Below are 18,211 nucleotides of genomic sequence, written 5' to 3' on the forward strand. Positions count from 1 at the left end.
AACCAAATTACAGAAACCTCACATGATATCTAAAGAATCTCTAGGCATAAACAATAACTATTTCTGCAAGAAACGGTGCTACTCAGAAATCATAGATTCAGGAAATGTTGGCAAAATGCAACAGCAGTCATATGGTTTCATGATCTGGAGGGCTGGCCCAATCTCGTGGTGAGTCCTATTTGACTTTCAAATCTCCTTCACTGCTCAAATAAGTGGAGTCATCAAGAGTACTGATGCAAAATGATGATACAAGCTGACTAATAGCTCAAAACTGCTATTAGCATAGAAATGATAAACAAAACTCTTTAGTGCCATGAAGCCTAGGCATTTTCTTGCTTTATATTAATTGGGTGATGTCCTGGCTAAAATAATGCAATAGTCCTACCATAGAAACTACAAAAATAGACCAAAAACCTACAGAGAATCCAAAATCCAGCTTCCACACTCTGCTCAACTGGAAGAGATTAGGAGAGGTGGAATGGAAAAATAAAATAGCAACTCTGGAGATCATATGAAAGAGTAGGGGGCAAGGCCTGGAACACCACCGGAAGCCCAGCCCCCATTAAATGACTAGCCACCTTCCTAGATTCAACGAGTCCAGAAAAACAAAAAGCCGGAATCCAAAATGAAGAACCATGGAAGACAACATGTCAATATATAAGGATGAAACTTTGGAATATGATATGACTGCTGATATGACTGCTGCCCAACTAATTACTCTTCAAGGAAAGACTAAAACCAACTGCCCTTGTGCACTAGTGTTGCGCCGGGATGAACCAATAAGGATCAACCATCAAAAAGGGTCAGGACAACAACCAATAGTCCATCAGGGACAATCTCCCTTCCTTCTGTGGAGATTGTACTTGACACACCATCATATATATATTCCCATTCCAATATCACTGGATTGAGATCACTGTAGCATCACCCACTAAGGCGAGTATCATCATACATGCTTGGGGTACATTCCTGTCACTGAACATTATATGCGATACCTAGTGTAATAAAGTGGCTGAAAACTGACATGAAGGCACTCTATAAAACACATGACCAAAGAAGGAGTGTGATTAAGGAAGGTGACAGATGATCAGGAAACACCTGTTCCATCTTGGTAATCTTGCCCAGAAATTCAGTTAGCAATAGAATACACGTCCAAACTGGCGGAATGGAAAACTTGTGTGGATATACTCCACACATTACATTAACTTAATCAACTATGCACTCAATGTTGACAAAATAGTGATAAAACAGTCAAAACCTTGGTTTAGGAATATGTATTGCAGAAAAGTTATAGACTAAATACAGGACTAAAAATTATACAAAACTGCAAGTTTTGGATAAAAAAAAAAATCACATGGTTACGTTTCAGAAATCTACTGCCTAACTAAGAAAATATAAAAGTTGGCTATAAGCTCGGAAAATCATTTATACAAGTCAATGGAAACACCACAGAAACCTTCAAGTTTCAACAATGCCTCAAGGAAAGACAGTCAACATAATATGTTTTAGGTTATAAACCATTGAACAGAACAATGGTGGGACTTAGTCTAAATTAGGAGGAAATGTAACAGACAAAGCAATAGGTCTGTCAAATATTACTAAAATTAGTCAAGAAACCAGTTAATTGGAGCTAATTTCTGAAACAGCCAGTGGAATAAAGCCCTCCTGTTAAATGGAATGCAGGCACAAAATACATACTGGGGTTAAGGATTGTCAGAAGAACAGTTTCAACGTTTGTGACACATCTGAAAGAAATGACAGGTAAGAGCAAATTAAATGGTAGGGAAAAAACTAAATGAAAAGTCAAAATACAGAACTAACTCTAAAGGACTACTGTGATGTCACGCTGCCTCTTATGCCATGGTAGCCTCATCACTGGTCATTGATGTCCAGCTCTCACTATTATATACTGAATAAGGTACCCCCACAGTAAATTAAAAGGATGCTGTGAGTCTGTTGGACCTGGCCCTCTTTGCATGGTCACCCCCAAATGTTTTGCCTTCACCCCCATTTTGATGAATTTGCTAGCTTCAGGACTTTGCACACTTTATCACAGCTAACCAGTCCTAAATGGCCTTGTGCTCCCTCCTTTAGACATGGCAAAATTGGCTTACACCCAACTGGCACATTTAAGTTATTTATTAATCCTTAGTAAAGTGGTGCTACATGTACCTCAGGACCTGTAAATTAAATACTTCTATTGGTCCTGCAGCCCTTCACGTAAGTAGCCTTTTCAAACATTTCAGATCTGCAACTGCTGACTGTATGCTCTTTCAAACTGCCATTTCAACAAGGCAAAACAAAACTTCCGCCAGACCTAAACCTTCTCTCTTAATGGATATGTCACCTCTCGAGTAGGCCATAAACAGCCTATAGGCCAGGATGCAATATATTTACGAAGTTGGGCGTGTACTTTTAAGTGTTACATGTTCTGGTAGTGAAATACTTACAAATTAGTTTTTCACTACTATAAGGCATAACTCTCCCATAGTATAACACTGGCTTACCTTATTACTTGTAATACGTGATACCATTTGTTTGGGAGCAGGCAGAAATTTAATGTTTGGTGTCTAAAGAATTTATACTTGAATTGCTCTTTAATGATAAATCAGATTTTAAGCCCCAACTATGAGAGACACACAAAGAACATCACCCTAGCCTTTTTTGATCCCAGGCCAAATATTAGATCCTCAGACCAACTCTTCAGATCATTTCTGGGTCTGTGGAAGACTTGAAGGACTGCTCTGCTACCTTCTGGTGGAAGGGCTGCCCTGTCTCATGATGGACTGCTCTGCTACCTGAGGAAGGAGGGCTAGACCTGCTCCTTGAACACGGAACCACCAGAGTGACTCCAATGGATAGCTGACTGACCTGTTCTGAGCTATAGGGGACATACCAAGCGCCAGAGACCTGGCCTGCATCTGCCAAATTCTTAGAGTCAACTGGACCGATCTGTACCCTGCTACAGTCCTCTGCTGGAGTGAGTCCAGAACCACAAGAGGCACCCCCCTCCCGGCTTCAGAGTGCACTCCTGCGGTTCAGACTTTGGGTTTCCTCAGAACCAACGCATGTGACGCAACTCAATAATGCATGGTGAAGGACCTCATACAGCAGCACCTCGCAGCTCTTGAATGGTGGCTGCATCGGAACGGATGCAATGCATCTCAATTCAGGACCTCACATCACTGCCTTTGCAGCTCCTCATCGGAAGCAACACAGCTCATTACAGGACCTTGCACTGCGGCCCCTGCAGCTGCTGATTAGAACCAATGCACCACAACACGGTCCAACGCAGGGCCCACACTCCATTGCAGTTAGATTCAACTTCTGACTTTGTCCCGGTACAGTTGGTGCCTTGTGCTTTTAAGTGCTATACTTACCTTAAAACTTTGAAATTGCCCCTCTCTGGCTCTACTGATTGGATTTTACTTGTTTTGGTGTCAAATAATTTATTAAATTGTACTCTTGTTTCGGTGATAAATAATGTATAAAATTGTACTCTTTTTCTAAATTTTTGTGGGTTTTTTCTTGTGTTGTGTTTGCACCTTATTGCTGTTTGAGTGCTGCATAAACGCTTCATACATTGCCTTTAATTTAAGCCTGACTGCTTTTGTGCCAAGCTAACAGAGAGTTAAGCACAGGCTAATTTAGTGACTGTTTGTGGTTTACCCTGACAAGGATTGTGGCTGTTTCTTGAGAAGGGCTGACACCCCCCTCAACCAACAACCCAATTTTTCACAAAGTCATTAAACGGTTCTGTGCCCATATAGAGGAAAACGCCCCATAAGCAGAGTTGGCACTATGGAAATGTAATACTAGGTCACCCCTAGAGCTTTCCCATTGAAAGAGCTGCTGATAACCCTTAGGAGCATGAACATGGCTTAACTGACAATGTAAGAGAGCATCATAACTTCACTTTGACGAGGGCCCAAAATTTTTTTTTTTAGCCTCCTCTGTTTTTCAGCTTACCTACGTCTTTCTGCAATAATATTAATTCTCATTAAAGGCCTCAGTATGACCCTGGCAATCACCAGACTGTCAGGGTCACGGTCAGACAGCCGCAAAAGTGGTGGGCCGACCGTGGCATTATGACCGTGGTGGAGCTGCCACAGTCCAACCGCCGACACTGCCAGGCTTGGTGGGGGGGGGCTTGAGGAGGGCTGGAAGGGAGGGGGGTGTGTGTGTGACCGCCCATGCACTCTGCACACTCTACACCCCGTCACGCATTCCGCTGCCCAAATTACAGACAGTGGAATGTCAGCTGCAATGTTACGGTCCTGCAGCGAACTCCTAGTAGGGCCGACGGGGTTCAGGCTGCACAGGCAGCCTGATGGTGGGAACAGTTTTGCCGGCGGCCCCTGCCGCCCACCAAACTCATAATTAGGCCCTAGGTATCCGATTTAGATCTCGGTGAATGGAATACACTGTCACAAACATGACAGATACCCCGTCCACCATATTACAATTCTAATAGGATATAAAGAGATCGTAATACGGTAGACGGGATATCTGTCACGTTTCTGACATAGTATTACCCTCTGTCAAGACCTAAATCAGGCCCTAAGTGTCTTCTTAATGTCCAGTATTGCTCTCTCCCTGAATCTTCAGCTCCAATCTGATCATATGAAGTACTGTGTTCTTGAGTAGAATAAAGTAACTTGGCTTCTTTAATTTTTCGGCTGTCTTTCTTACCCTGAAGTAAAATACCACTTTCTCCTTTCTTCAGCCTCTTATACGGTCATATATCATGTCATTCCTCAGTATACTTGTCTCCAATTTATTTAACACATCCTTGCTCTCCTTTGGCTTCTTTCCCTCTATCCAACCTTAAAATATCTCTTGTAATTTACTGTACGCAACTCTACTGCCTCAGGCACATTATAACTTTGCCCGTTTTTGTAAAGCATCTCATCACTTGCTTTCTACCCTGTAATCTGCTCATTCTCAAGACTGTAAGTGGTGGAGAAAATGAATGCCAACGCCACTCGTGTCTTCTAAAACCTGCTGTCACCCTTCGTCCAACTGACTCTTTGCTTTCCTCAGTCAGCTTCTTACGCCATTTATTCATGGAACGTTTTGCTGATCCTTTCCGCATGCTCAAATCTCTACTTATCTGTCTGTATGACTAAAATCTTATGATCAATCATTGGTTTCGAGCCATCTATAAATTTCTTGCCAGTAAATGCTAGTATGTGTGAAACGCACTCCAGTGCCAATAGATGCCAAAGAAAATTAAACCATAGTGTAACAGAGGAGGCCTTATCCCTTATGAGCTGCTTGGCTGCTTCATTCATGGGGTACATCAAACTCCAGTCTGTGTGTGTGTGTCATACCTTTAAGTGTTGAAAGTTAAAGCCCTCAGGGTTGTGGTATCCTAGAGTCCCTTTAATGTGAAACAAAGTACTTCCAGAAGGTCTGGAAAAAAACACAGGACCACCATATGTGTAACGACAAAAATCCACAATACACAAGTCAAGTTACCACTGAAAATGCAGAAAGAGGGGGTGATTCTCTCCGCCGCCCGCCGCCAGAGTTCCCCCCTCCAAAATACCGCTCCGCGGTCGCAAGACCGCTGAGGGTATTTTGGGTTTTGCACTGGGCTGGCGGGCGACCGCCAAAAGGCAGCCCGCCAGCCCAGTGCAAAACAGCCTTCCCACTAGGACGCCGGCTCAGAATTGAGCCGGCGGAGTGGGAAGGTGCAACGGGTGCAGTGGCACCCGTCACGTATTTCAGTGTCTGCAAAGCAGACACTGAAATACAAAGTGGGGCCCTCTTACGGGGGCCCCTGCAGTGCCCATGCCATTGGCATGGGCACTGCAGGGGCCCCCAGGGGCCCCACGACACCCCATACCGCCATCCATGGCGGTATGGGGTGTCAGAATCCCCATGGCGGCGCAGCGAGCTGCGCCGCCATGGAGGATTCTACAGGGCAGCCGAAAACCGGCGGGAGACCGCCGGTTTTCCCTTTCTGACCGCGGCTGAACCGCCGCGGTCAGAATGCCCTGCGGGGCACCGCCAGCTTGTTGGCGGTGCTCCCGCCAACCCTGGCCCCGGCGGTCCATGACCGCCGAGGTCAGAATGAACCCCAGAGTCTTCATGTAATTTTAAACACACTCTAAAACTGTTAGCGTGAAAACGAACCTTGGGTGTGGCAAAAATTACCCTGCACAGGCAAGTGTGCGTCAAAAAGGTCTTTCGATGTGTCGATTTCACTCACGAGCGAGACCTTTCGTCGGGTCGCGTGCGTCGTTTCTTCTCTACGCAGGAGAGCGATGAGTTGATCCGGTCAGCACTCTCGGTTCCGGGTAGGCCTTGCGCTGTTTTTACACGCCCAGCAGTACTTGTGTCGGAAATCCAGCCGCACGATGATCTAAAAACCACGCAGCGCGGGTTGCGATTTCACCAGCCTCCGTCAGCGATGCTGTGCATCGTTTCTCCACCCCGGGCGTCAATCTTCTGGCCGTGTTGCATGCGAGCATTGATTTTCAGCCGCAAATCCAGTGGCAGGTCGATTTTTCAGCCACAGATCGGAGTCACGTAGATCTTTTCCATGCAAGGCGTTCTGTGCGTGGATTTCTTCCTCTTAGACTGCCATCTTCTCCTTTCAGGATCCCAGGAACTGGATGGGCACCACTTAGCAGCGTAGGAGTCTCTCCAGAGACTCCAGGTGCTGGCAGAAAGAAGTCGTTGTGTCCCAGAGACTTCAAACAACAAGGACGCAGGCTCTAAATCAAGCCCTTGGAGATCTTCCCAAGAAGGAAGGCAACACAAAGTCCAGTCTTTGTCCTCTAGCACAGGCAGAAGCAGAAACTGCAGGATAGCTCCACAATGCACAGTCACAGGCAGGGCAGCTCTTCTTCCTCAGCTCTTCAGCTCTTCTCCAGGCAGAGGTTCCTCTTGTTTCCAGAAGTGTTCTAAAGTCTGTGGTTTTGGGTGCCCTTCTTATACCCAATTTCTCCTTTGAAGAAGGCCTACTTCAAAGCAAAGTCTCTCTTGATTGTGAAATCCTGTCTTGCCCAGGCCAGACCCCAGACACTCACCAGGGGGTTGGAGAATGCATTGTGTGAGGGCAGGCACAGCCCTTTCAGGTGTGAGTGACCACTCCTCCCCTCCCTTCTAGCACAGATGGCTCATCATGAAATGCAGCTTCCTTTGTGTCACTGTCTAGTGTGAGGTGCAACCAGTCCCAACTGTTAAACTGACCACAAGGAATCCACAAACAGGCAGAGTCACAGAAATAGTATAAGCAAGAAAGTGCCCACTTTCTAAAAGTGGCATTTTCAAACACACAATCTTAAAATCAACTTTAGTAAAAGATGCATTTTGAAATTGTGAGCTCAGAGACCACAAACTCCACACTTGCAACAGTGAAAAACGAATTTAGCAATATTTCACTGTTATGAGATATAAAACACATTACTATATGTCCTACCTTAACCATACACTGCACCCTGCCCTTGGGGCTACCTAGGCCCTACCGTAGGGGTGCCTTACATGTAAGAGAAGGGAAGGTTTAGGCCTGGCAAGTGGGTACACTTGCCAAGTCGAATTTACAGCTTTAAACTGCACGCACAGACACTGCAGTGGCAGGTCTGAGCCATGATTACAGGGCTACTCATGTGGGTGGCACAACCAGTGCTGCAGGCCCACTAGTAGCATTTGATTTATAGGCCCTGGGCACCTCTAGTGCACTTTACTAGGGACTTCCTAGTAAATCACATATGCCAATCATGGATAAGCCAATTACATACACATTCTGTAAAGGAACACTTGCACTTTAGCACTGGTTAGCAGTGGTAAAGTGCCCAGAGTAACAAAAACAGCAAAATCAGAGTCCAGCACACATCAACATCCTGGGAAACAGAGGCAAAAAGTTAAGGGAGACCACGCCAAGGATGAAAAGTCTAACAGTTATCTTGCAGGTAGACACTCTGCGAGGGAAGCTGCTGTATGTCTTATGGATATTGCACTAGATGTCTTCCCATTGCTTTCCGTGAATAGGCATACCCAGGTAGGCTTCCCATTGTATTTGGAGTCAATAATTAGTGTGGAAGTTTGACTTCTGTATAGTGTAATAGGTTTTGAAGATGAAGAGTTTTGTATGCCTGAAAGAGAAGATTAGCTTTATAAATTGCTTGAAGGGGTCATGTAGTGCAGGGAAATTTGCAGGGTGTAGTGCCCAGTGTCTTTGGTGAGTAGTAGTGAAATTATGAGTTTTATAAAATTTGAAATTCTTCTCTCCAGTGCTCAAATGTTTATCTGTCCTCTCTGAAATAGGTGACCCAGTATTCTGCAGTCTCACTGCGGCCATCCCAAACATGAGGTATGAGTAGTCATGGGGTTGAAGTCAGGGTTCCTCACAATGGGTGTGTTGTGTGAAGTAAAGGTATTGAAAAGTTTTTTTTTTTTTTTAATCGCCACCTGGTCCCATATCTAAAGGACTGTTCTGGTGAGTGTGGCTATGTATGCACTATGCACTCTTAGGGTGGTGACAAATGGGAAGCCAGGCCAGGTACCACAGAGGTGGCATGTCATTGTGTAGTCCATGTGGAACCAGTGTTTCTCCTTTTCCTGGACCACTCATTCCAGTAAGTATGGCAAGCATGCTACCCAGAAATATTCTATTAGTTGTAGGCTAGAATTTTCTGCCTTTGTCTCGCAGGAGCATGAGGAGTTTATTGGAGATTCAGGGCATTTAGCTTCCCATATGAATGTACAGATTTTGTTCTGCAGGAGAGTGATGGCTCTGAGGGAATGGGAGTAGGGAGGGATTGAAAAAGGATCCTGGGGTCAATAATAATTTCTACTACATTAATTCACCATAGCCATGGTATTTATAGGGGTGCCATTTTCCAATTTTCTCAAGTATGTTTCTACAGTACTCCGGCCAGTTATCTTTAGGCCATACTTCAAGATGGCTAGTAATGTTTAGACTCAAGTATCTAAAAGACTGCAAATGGGACCAATGCTTGTAACTGTGTAAGATCCTGAGGGGGAATGGTCAGGCTGAGTACATTTGATTTCTCCTTATAAACAATACAACAGAGTCCAATTCAAAGGTTTCTAGTGCAGCAACAAACATGAGAGATTCCATCAGAATAGTTAATGTGCAGATCAAGTTATCTGCAAATTGACTTTGTGGGTTTGATCGTGAGGGAGATTCTGATATTATAAGCGACCGTCAAATCTATGTGGGCAGGGGCTCCACCACCAGGCCACGAAAGTGGGCATTCTTGTCCTATACCTCTCGTGGGTGTGATTGGTTTTGTGATTTGTCAGTTGATCCTAATAAACTCAGTAGGGAAGGAAGAAGCCACAACAATTATATCTATAATTTTTGGGCCTAGTTGTAACTTGTCTGGGACTGCTCTCAGGAAGGCCCAACTAAAACAGTCTAATGCTTTCCTTAATGTCTCCAGACAGCATCCCAGCACGGTTTTTGGGTTTGTGTGTCTTTTAAATCAGATGAGTTATATTTCTGATATTATCTGCCCCCTAGCATTGATGAATAAACCCCACTTGGTCGATCTCATTAAAGCTGGGCAAGAAGGGATAAAGGCATTGTGCAACTAGTTTGGGTTATACTGTAGTTTCACATCAGTATTTAAAGGTGCAACTGAGTGTTAAGAAGTATAATGGAACCTTTACAGGTTTGGGAATGATTATCTCAGCCTCACACATTGAAGGAGTGAGACTTGTGTCAAGGAGGAAAATGGTGCTGCCCATTTGCCATGGCGAAAGGGTAACAAAATTCTATAGAAATCTTATGGAAGGTTACCATGTGTCTTTTCCAGAGGCATGAAGCAGAGGACCCCGCACAGTTCAGTGGGATTAATGGGTGCCTCAAGCAGTTCCCTATCCTAAAGTATGATAGATTACCATGCACATGCTTGAAAATAAGTCTGGATATAAGAATGGACTTCGGAGCCTAAAGTATAAAGTGCTTAATAGAATGCATGGAAGGCAGTTTCTCTTTCACGTATCGCCCACATATCGAAGTTTGTTTCAAGTCAGGCAATAATATTTTAGCCCTCTGTGATTTATGACTGAGCACAAGGAGTGTGCCCACCTTGTCATAATTTTGCTATTTTAGCAAGAGCAGGTAGTGTTCAGCTCAATTAGTTTGATTGCCTAGCAGTTCTTTAAAACAGACTAATTTCTTGGGTCGCGCTTTGAGGTACACATCGTTGCCTCAGTCAGCTGTGCAACCATCCAAGGATAAGGGTACATGGTGAGAATGTGGTTGCATACTGGTATTTCTGTCTAGGAGTACACTGGGGAAGGTGATTAGGGAAAAGAAAGATTATTGTGGCTAAGAGTACATTTCACTTCAGCCACTCTCCCCAGCTCATCATGAAGGCTACTCTTAAGGTCTGTACTGTCGGTAGATATCTATTTGTCAGCAATAGATTGTTATTTCATCAGGGTGGCGTCCAGCCGTGTACCTTCTTTTACATATTCTGCAGGTGTGATTATATCTGCTTTGGCCTCCTCGTCAGATCTACCTAAGATCTAAGGGGCCCTTGGCACCAGCATACTGTCTGCCATTCCTGGCGCAGTGCCCCAGTGGCCGTAAACTTGGGAAACTAGGGTCTTTTGTAGGCTCTCTGTTGTCGAATGGGAAGAGCTTTGGGCTTGATTTAGAGTTTGGCAGATATCCGTCTAGTTACATTTGCATTAAATCCTCTGACACTTGTGATTAAGTGGATGGAATATTTGTCATGTTGTGAGGAAGTAACCTGTAAACTCTAAATCAGGCACTTAATCTAGTTTTCCAATTTTATCCACTTCCTTTTCTCCATTTTGTGTCGCCAAGTTGTGGTAACATACAAAATGTTATAACAAAGATCAGAGGAGAGATGATATGCATTCAGAGAAAAAGGCAGCAGGTGGAAGAGGCAATCTGAACCTATGCCAGACTATAGACAGAACTTAAATGTCCTGCACTATCTGCCACCAAGCAGAGAGGAACAAAAGATGGTCTCCCTTCCAACCAATGACGGCAATGTTTTCAGTTTTCAAACTCATAGGACGCCCAGACCAAAATGACCATGAGTATAGATCAGGAGCGTTGGGAAGAATTTTAAGGGCAGCTGAGCCAGTCTTATACAGTGCAAGAATCTCATCGGAGGCAGTGAAAAGCAACTAACAATCAACTGGAAATCCTTTACTCATCCCTGTCCCCCTGGGGTTAACAGAGATGACGCTCACCCTGCAAGCCTACAAACTTAAACCTCATCACTCAGGAGGTGTCAGATTTGTCCATAGTCAAAAAGTAGCATTTGCATGCTCTTGCTCACTTACCTCTCAATAAGTCTCCAAGAAAACCCCATTTCACAATGCTTCAGAAACCCTGGTATCTAATCTACACATGCAGGTTGCTTTCGTAAGAATTATAAACATCTGCTTGCTTCAGGGAGAGAAATTAATTTATAGAAAGCATTTTTTCCATAAATTGATTGTCATCACTTTTACCTCTGTTACATATGCTTATTGACGATTGAGATGATGTATAAATAAACTAGAGGAAGGCCTCTGTTGTCACTTCCCTCTTTTCATTGGTCTTCATCCATTTGAGTGTCTTTAAATACAGTCAGAGCATTACAGTTTATATTTCCATCCGCTGAAACTCATGAGAGAAGAATGACCAGATCTCAATATAGAAAGCTGTTGCTGTCATAGTAACCAGAAGCAATGAACGGAAAACATGAGACCATATACAGAACACTAGCTGTACAATGGGTCTGGCGATGCATGATCATTTTGTGAGAGATTTTTTTTTTTTTTTAAAGCAGGCAATCTGAGCACTCAAGAAACTTAAACAGCCTGCACTCAGTATGTTCAATCCATTGTGGCTGTCTAAAAGTGAATGAAAATGTAAAGTTTCTTATCTGTAGGTGTAGTTTTGCTGTTTGAAGAATTTTCTGGGTTCACATGTTGTGCATTATTCTGCCAAATAATGGTTGGATTCAGAACTCCATTGATTTTTAGTCCTTCTCTTGATTTGTTTGTTTGTTGGTAGGCACTGACGAAGACACCATTTGGTGTACCCTTGTGACGTCGTCCAACTTCCTCCAGATGTTCCCACCCCTGGTCGCCATCTTCAAATCCTTTTTTTCCTTACTCCCATCTGCTTGGTGGAAGTGGGTGGGTCGCTTGTGAATCCAGAAAATTCTTCAAGCTGAAAAACTACACCTACGGGTAAGGAACTTTAGGTTTTGCAGAGTGAATCTTTTCTGGATTCACACCCTGTGCATTGATTTCAAAGAGGTTTTACTCTTGTGGTGCCTGGGTATTGATTTGTAAACCGATGTTGTGTCACCTTTTGACCTACTTGTGCTTCCTTGTTCCTGTGTATTTCAATACAGTAATGTCTTCTGAACAAATATACTGATGCCCATGTTGCTGCCATGCAAATTTCCTGCAGCAGAGTACTTGCTAAAAAGGCAATGTTTGCCCCTTTTTACTGTGTAGTGTGCGCTCCTGTTACCTTTTGCAACCTTTCTCATGCATTTGTCTGGCACAACTTCATTTTTTGTTTAATCCTTCTTGCTACAGTGTTCTTAGTTACCGATATGCCCAGATAACCTTTACCAAATGACAAAAGTAGCCGTTGAGTCTTCCGCAAAGATTTTATTTTTTCAGTGTAGTACGATTGACCATCTTGCGTCCAATGTATGCAAAGTTCTTTCTGCAAGGGTCTTCAGGCTCTGAAAGAAACTTGGTATTTGTATAATTTGCTTGATATGAAATTGCGAGCCTATCATTGGTAGGAATTGTGCGTCTCTAATTCTGTCCAAGTGAGTGCTTGTAACTCAGTCACTCTGGGTAGTGATGTAATGGCTACTAAGAAGGCCACTTTTGGAGTTAGCATCTGCAAAGTAGCCTTAAGTAATGGCTCAATTTGTTTTTCATGATTTGAGTTAACACCACATTTAGGTTCCATGCGGGTGCTGGCATCCTCTTTGGGGTAGTGCCTCTTGTTGCTCCTTTTAGGAATCTCTTTACTACTGGTGCGTGAAAAACGTCTTCCCATATATCCCCTTGTGTAAGCCACTACTGCCACTAGATCAACCTTCAAGGATGCATATGTAAGATCTTCTTGTAGGAGATCTGTCAGCTACCTTAGAACTGTCTTTTCATGGGTGCTTTTCTTGTGTAACCCCTTTGTTACACACCACAGTGAAACTCTTCTATTTTTCTGTGGAATACTTTCTTGTTGTCTGTTTTCTTGCCTCCCTCAATACTGCCATTGTCTTTTTTTGGTAACTTTAAATGACCAAATTCTAACTCTTCAGGAGCCATGACGTTAGGTTCAAGGATTCTGGTTCTGGGCGTAATACCCTTCCTTCTTTCATGGACAATAGATCCTGTTGTCTTGGTAGCCTTTGGCCTCTCCATTGTGCTAATTGCAATATCTCGGAGTACCGTGTTTGTATTGGCCATTGCGGTGCGATCAGGATTAATGTCATGTGACTCCTCTTGCATTTGTTGACTACTGTGTGCAACAACGGGATTGGGAGAAAGTCGTATGTCAATGTCCCTGACCAGTTTATCGAAAAGGCATTCCCCAGTGATGGACGGTGCGGGTGACTGGAGGCAAAGTTCTGGCATTTTACTTTCTGTAGAGCTGCAAATAGAACCACTGATGTTGTGCCCCACCTTTGAAAGATCCTTTCTATTACTGTTTGTTTGAGCTCCCATTCGTGGGAGCATGAGACTTGTTTGCTCACTCTGTCTGCCTCAACATTGTCCTTTCCCAGTAAGTATATTGCCTGAATGTCCATGTTCCTCTGTATTGCCCATTTCCAGAGCAGTTAAGCCAACCTTGATAGGAGTGGGGATTCAGTCTCCTCTTGCTTGTCGATGTAAAACATTGCAGTTATATTGTCTTCCCCCAAAGCTGGTTCTGGAATGCTTTGAGGGTAAGGAAATCCATTTTCAGTTCTAGGAGGTTGATGTGTCGTACTGCATCCTGATCCCTCCATATCCCTCTTACTTTGAGGGACCCCATGTGTGCCCCCCATTCAACGTGAGAGGCATCTGTGGATACTGTCACAGATGGATTTGGTTGTATAAAAGGCCTTCCTTGTGTAATGTTTTCTCTGTTCCATCACGGCATTTCCTCCTGCACCAGCTTCGTTAGTATTTATTTTTTCATATTGATGATGTTTGCCCTGATTTAATCGCATGCCATGTAGATGTCCCAAGAGTCGCCGATGATGTGGTTCTGTTAGCGCGGACCCCCAATACCCTGCGAACGTTGGTGACTCATTTTGTCGAGTTCATGAGCAGTCTAGATCTTGCAACAAACCATGGCAATCACAGATTATGGCTTGTGGCCCAGGGTGCGCTTCCTCTTGAAGGCTTGTTGTTCAAGGGCAGCCACCAAGTAGTGTTAAAAACTTCAGCTACTTGGGTGTAATTTTCAACTCAAAGGGCTCTTGGCAGCCCCAGGTATCTAGCTCATGTCTAAAGGTAAGCAGATCAGCAGGAGCTATTCTTAATCTTCAAAGGACAAGAGGGGAAGAGGACTTTAGGATCCTTTCTTAAAATCTATAATCCGCAAAGCATTTCGGGTGCCACATATGGGGCAGGGATTTGGGGACATTTGATTGATTGATTGATTGATTGATTGACATTACAACTGTGTTACCCTCCAGTTAGTGGAAAACCGATTTGCCAGAAGATGCTTCAGCTTCCACCGAGCCCCTAATTATATTATTAATTCTGAGCTAAGACGACATTATATAGAAGATAAGGTACACCTGGCTCCGCTTGTGCTCTTGATTAGAATCTCGGCCATCCTCCAAGCAGAGTCGTCATTACGGATTGCCTGAGCCTGGAGAGAGGTCTCCTTGGTTAAGCTATATTTTTAGAACATTTCAGTCATTAAGACTATCTGACCTATTCCTGAAACTTGAGGAAGTCAACAATGTTGATAAGAACAGGGTAAGGTGCCTATTTGGGGAAGCTTACGAGGAGAGGAGGCTAAAATCTGAGCTGACAAAAGTACCATGCTGACGTTTTATAGATCTTTCTCAACGTGAAGCATGTTCTGTATCTTTCCCTGAATTTAACTGATTGGGGGCAGTCACTTTTGTTTCATCTCAGAGCTGGCACAGTCTGGAGGCTCCTGAGTAATGGGTGACAACCAGACTTCCTGGGAGCCTCTCCGTTAGCTTGTAGCTCCGTAAGGACCTCTAGGCAGTTATTCTTACATTACATGCTTTTTTTCAAGCACTACAGTCATATATGCCACCTTTTTCTCAAACCTGTGTTAAAATCATCAGGTTATCGCAGGTGTAGTGAGGCCTTGCACTTTTTGCAATTATTGATTACACCAGACATCTGTTTTAGTGTATGTTCATTCTTAAGGTCCGCAGTACAAACAAGAACTATGGAGGGTAACTACTATTGCTTGTTTTATTTTACCTGTTGATACTTATTTTGGCTTTGCAACGTCTGACAAAATTATACAATGACGAGATATGGTAATTCAGAATTGTATGGTGTTAATGATTCTGTCTTTTATAATTATGAAAGTTATGTATGTATTGCTTTTTAATTATTTATTTGGTATTGGCTTAGTCGTTTATGGCCTTAACTGCCCAAATTAAAGATTTTATTATTTGATTGATCCTCCTGTACTTTTTATGTGACAACCACTAGCTCTTGCCAACTCACCGTTGCCTGTGAACACTGACTTTGAAGCCACTCCTGGATCTGTCTCATGTGAAGTCTTGCATATGGGATCAATGGAAAGCAAGATGCCATCTTCCCTAGTAGTTTCCCCACCGTCCTCGCTGTCAGACCTTGCCCCCTGCGGTAATGGTAAATCTCTTCCAGAAGGGATTGAGTCCTCTTCGAGTTAGGGTATGTTTCCCTTGAATTGAATTCAATCTTGCACCCAGAAAAACCTTTTCCTGTTCTAACTCTGGAGAAGACTTCGCTATGTTCAATGAGAAACCTAGTGTGTACAGTGTCTGCATTACCCAGTGAATATACTGCTTGCAGAGTTTGCTCTTACTAACCAGTCGTCAAGCTACAGATATACATGTATTACCCTTCATCTGAGATGCACAGCTACAGCTGCAAGGCATTTTGTAAGCACTTGGTGCAGATATTATTCCAAATGCCAGCACTGTATGTCCCGTTGACCACAAACCTTAGGTATTCCTTGTGTCTTGCATTCATAGGGATGTGCAGGTAAGCGTCCTTTAAGTCTATGGTTGCCATGTAATCCCCTTCTTGAAGTTGTCTTATGACTTCCTGTAAGGCTGTCATTTTGAATCTTTATAATCTTGTTTATGAATCTGAGGACTAGAATTGAGCATAAGGATCCATCTACCTTTGGGATTAGTTAATATGTAGTTTACTTGCCCTTGTTGAGTTCCTGTTTTGTGATTAATTCTATTGCCCTCGAGTCCAACAACTCTTCGACCTCTTTGAGATGAGCTATCTCCTCTTTTGAGTGTATTTTCCTCTTTGGTCCCCTTCCTGGGGGGAATTTGCTTAGTTCTATGCAATATTCAAATTGGATTGTTATTTAAAAATCCACCTGCCTTAAGTTATTTTCCTCCACTCCAGGAGGAAGTCCTTAAACCTTCCACCGACTGGTGTGCTGTGTTTGAATTTGAATTTAATGTTTATTTTTCCTTGTCATTTTTGATAGTTTGGCCTTCTCTGAACAGTCACTTATTTGCAGGAGCTGCACCTCCTCTGGTTGTTTGTCTTCTCCCTCTGAATCTTCCTCTAAAGGAACCTCGCCCCTGTTGCAGATGCTGCCAACTTTGATCAGTTGAGGTGGTTTGTGTCCTGCTCTGGAAGCCTTGATGTGAGCTTCCTGTCTGGAAGCTTTCCCTTGAGGCTGGTCATCTTGTAGTAAATATTCTCTTTCATAATCATCCTCGAAACTGCAGTGCACCCATGGACTTTGCTGTTTTGTTGTTGTTCTTTAGTTGGTTGAGACTTTCATCCACTGTGTTTCTGAGCAGTTGTTGCCCATTGAAGGGGGTGTTTATAATATTCCCCTGCATATGTGGTTTAAACCCCAAAATTCTCAGCTATGAGTGACGTCTTATTGCGATTCCCATCACCATCTGTCACCTTGATGGGTCTGCTGCATCTAACGCCGATTTTAAACTTATTTTTGTAATGTTTTATCGAGTTTCAGTAAAATGTGCTGCCCTTCTCCTATACTGTTCAGGGAGGTGTTTTAACAGCTCTACCATCACCTCCTAATGCTGATAAGCATGCCTACTGAGCTGCGCATTTGAGTTTGCAATGTGCCACTAGTTTTGCAGCACTACACTTGAATCTGAGTCCCACGAGTTCCATCCTTTTGTCCTATTTTTCTGGAGGGGGACTGAGGTTGAGGAGATGTTGGCCCTTGTCCTGGCTGTAGCTGTGAATATGGAGCCAGCCGGAATCGTGCCTTTTATGTATGCCGGGTCCTTCGAGGAAAACATATGTCTTTTCAGCCCTTGGCATCACTGCTCTACATGTGACTGGCTCCTTAAAGGCTTTTCACCCCTGGTTGAAGATTCTTGGCTTCTTGTCCAAGTTTGAAGCAATGTTTCTAGTAGGAAGCATGATTGTGGTTTATCCTCCTCGAGTTGTACATTAAACCTGTTTACTGCATTTTTGATGGCCAAATTGTACATTCCCATGTCATCTGGGAGGTGAGGGCTTTGATGGGTATGATTCTTCAGACGAGTCTGTCTTTAAGTCCTCTCATTGTTGTTCCATGTGTTAACTCCCCTCTGAGGCCTGACACCTTCCAGTCTGCTCTTTATCCTCCTCATAGAAAAACTCTTGTTCTTCTGTCTAAGGATCTGGTGTGAGTGGAGGCTATATTTCTTCGACTTCCATCACAGATGAGTGTGTTTCAGCGTCAAAGTTTTTTGATGAATTCTAAATTATTTACGACTATTGTCGAATTTCTTTCTCCGATGTAATAACGTGGACATTCCGGTCTCGTGCCACCTCCCTTTCTTTTCAGTGTTGATGGCCCATTTGGGATCTTTGTCTTTGACATCAAACCCTCTTTCGACGTGGACTCTGTCATAGCGCTTCGGTGACCTGCTCTCGACTGTTGTGCTTTCGATACTGAAGCATCTTTTTCCCATCCATCCTTTGATGTTATAAGTTTTTTCGGAGTTCTGCTACCAGCAGAATTCCCCTTGAGGGCTCCGTGAGAATCCTTTCC

At 43.6% G+C, this 18,211-nt stretch overlaps 1 protein-coding gene across 1 annotated transcript in view; it reads right to left on the reverse strand.

Moving 5' to 3' along the window:
* LOC138261642 (clathrin coat assembly protein AP180-like) overlaps positions 1 to 18,211 on the reverse strand; it is a 349,054-nt gene that overhangs the window by 102,304 nt on the left and 228,539 nt on the right. The window lies entirely within an intron of this gene.

Source organism: Pleurodeles waltl, chromosome 10, assembly GCF_031143425.1.
Source record: "Pleurodeles waltl isolate 20211129_DDA chromosome 10, aPleWal1.hap1.20221129, whole genome shotgun sequence".
Classification (NCBI taxonomy): Eukaryota; Metazoa; Chordata; class Amphibia; order Caudata; family Salamandridae; genus Pleurodeles; species Pleurodeles waltl.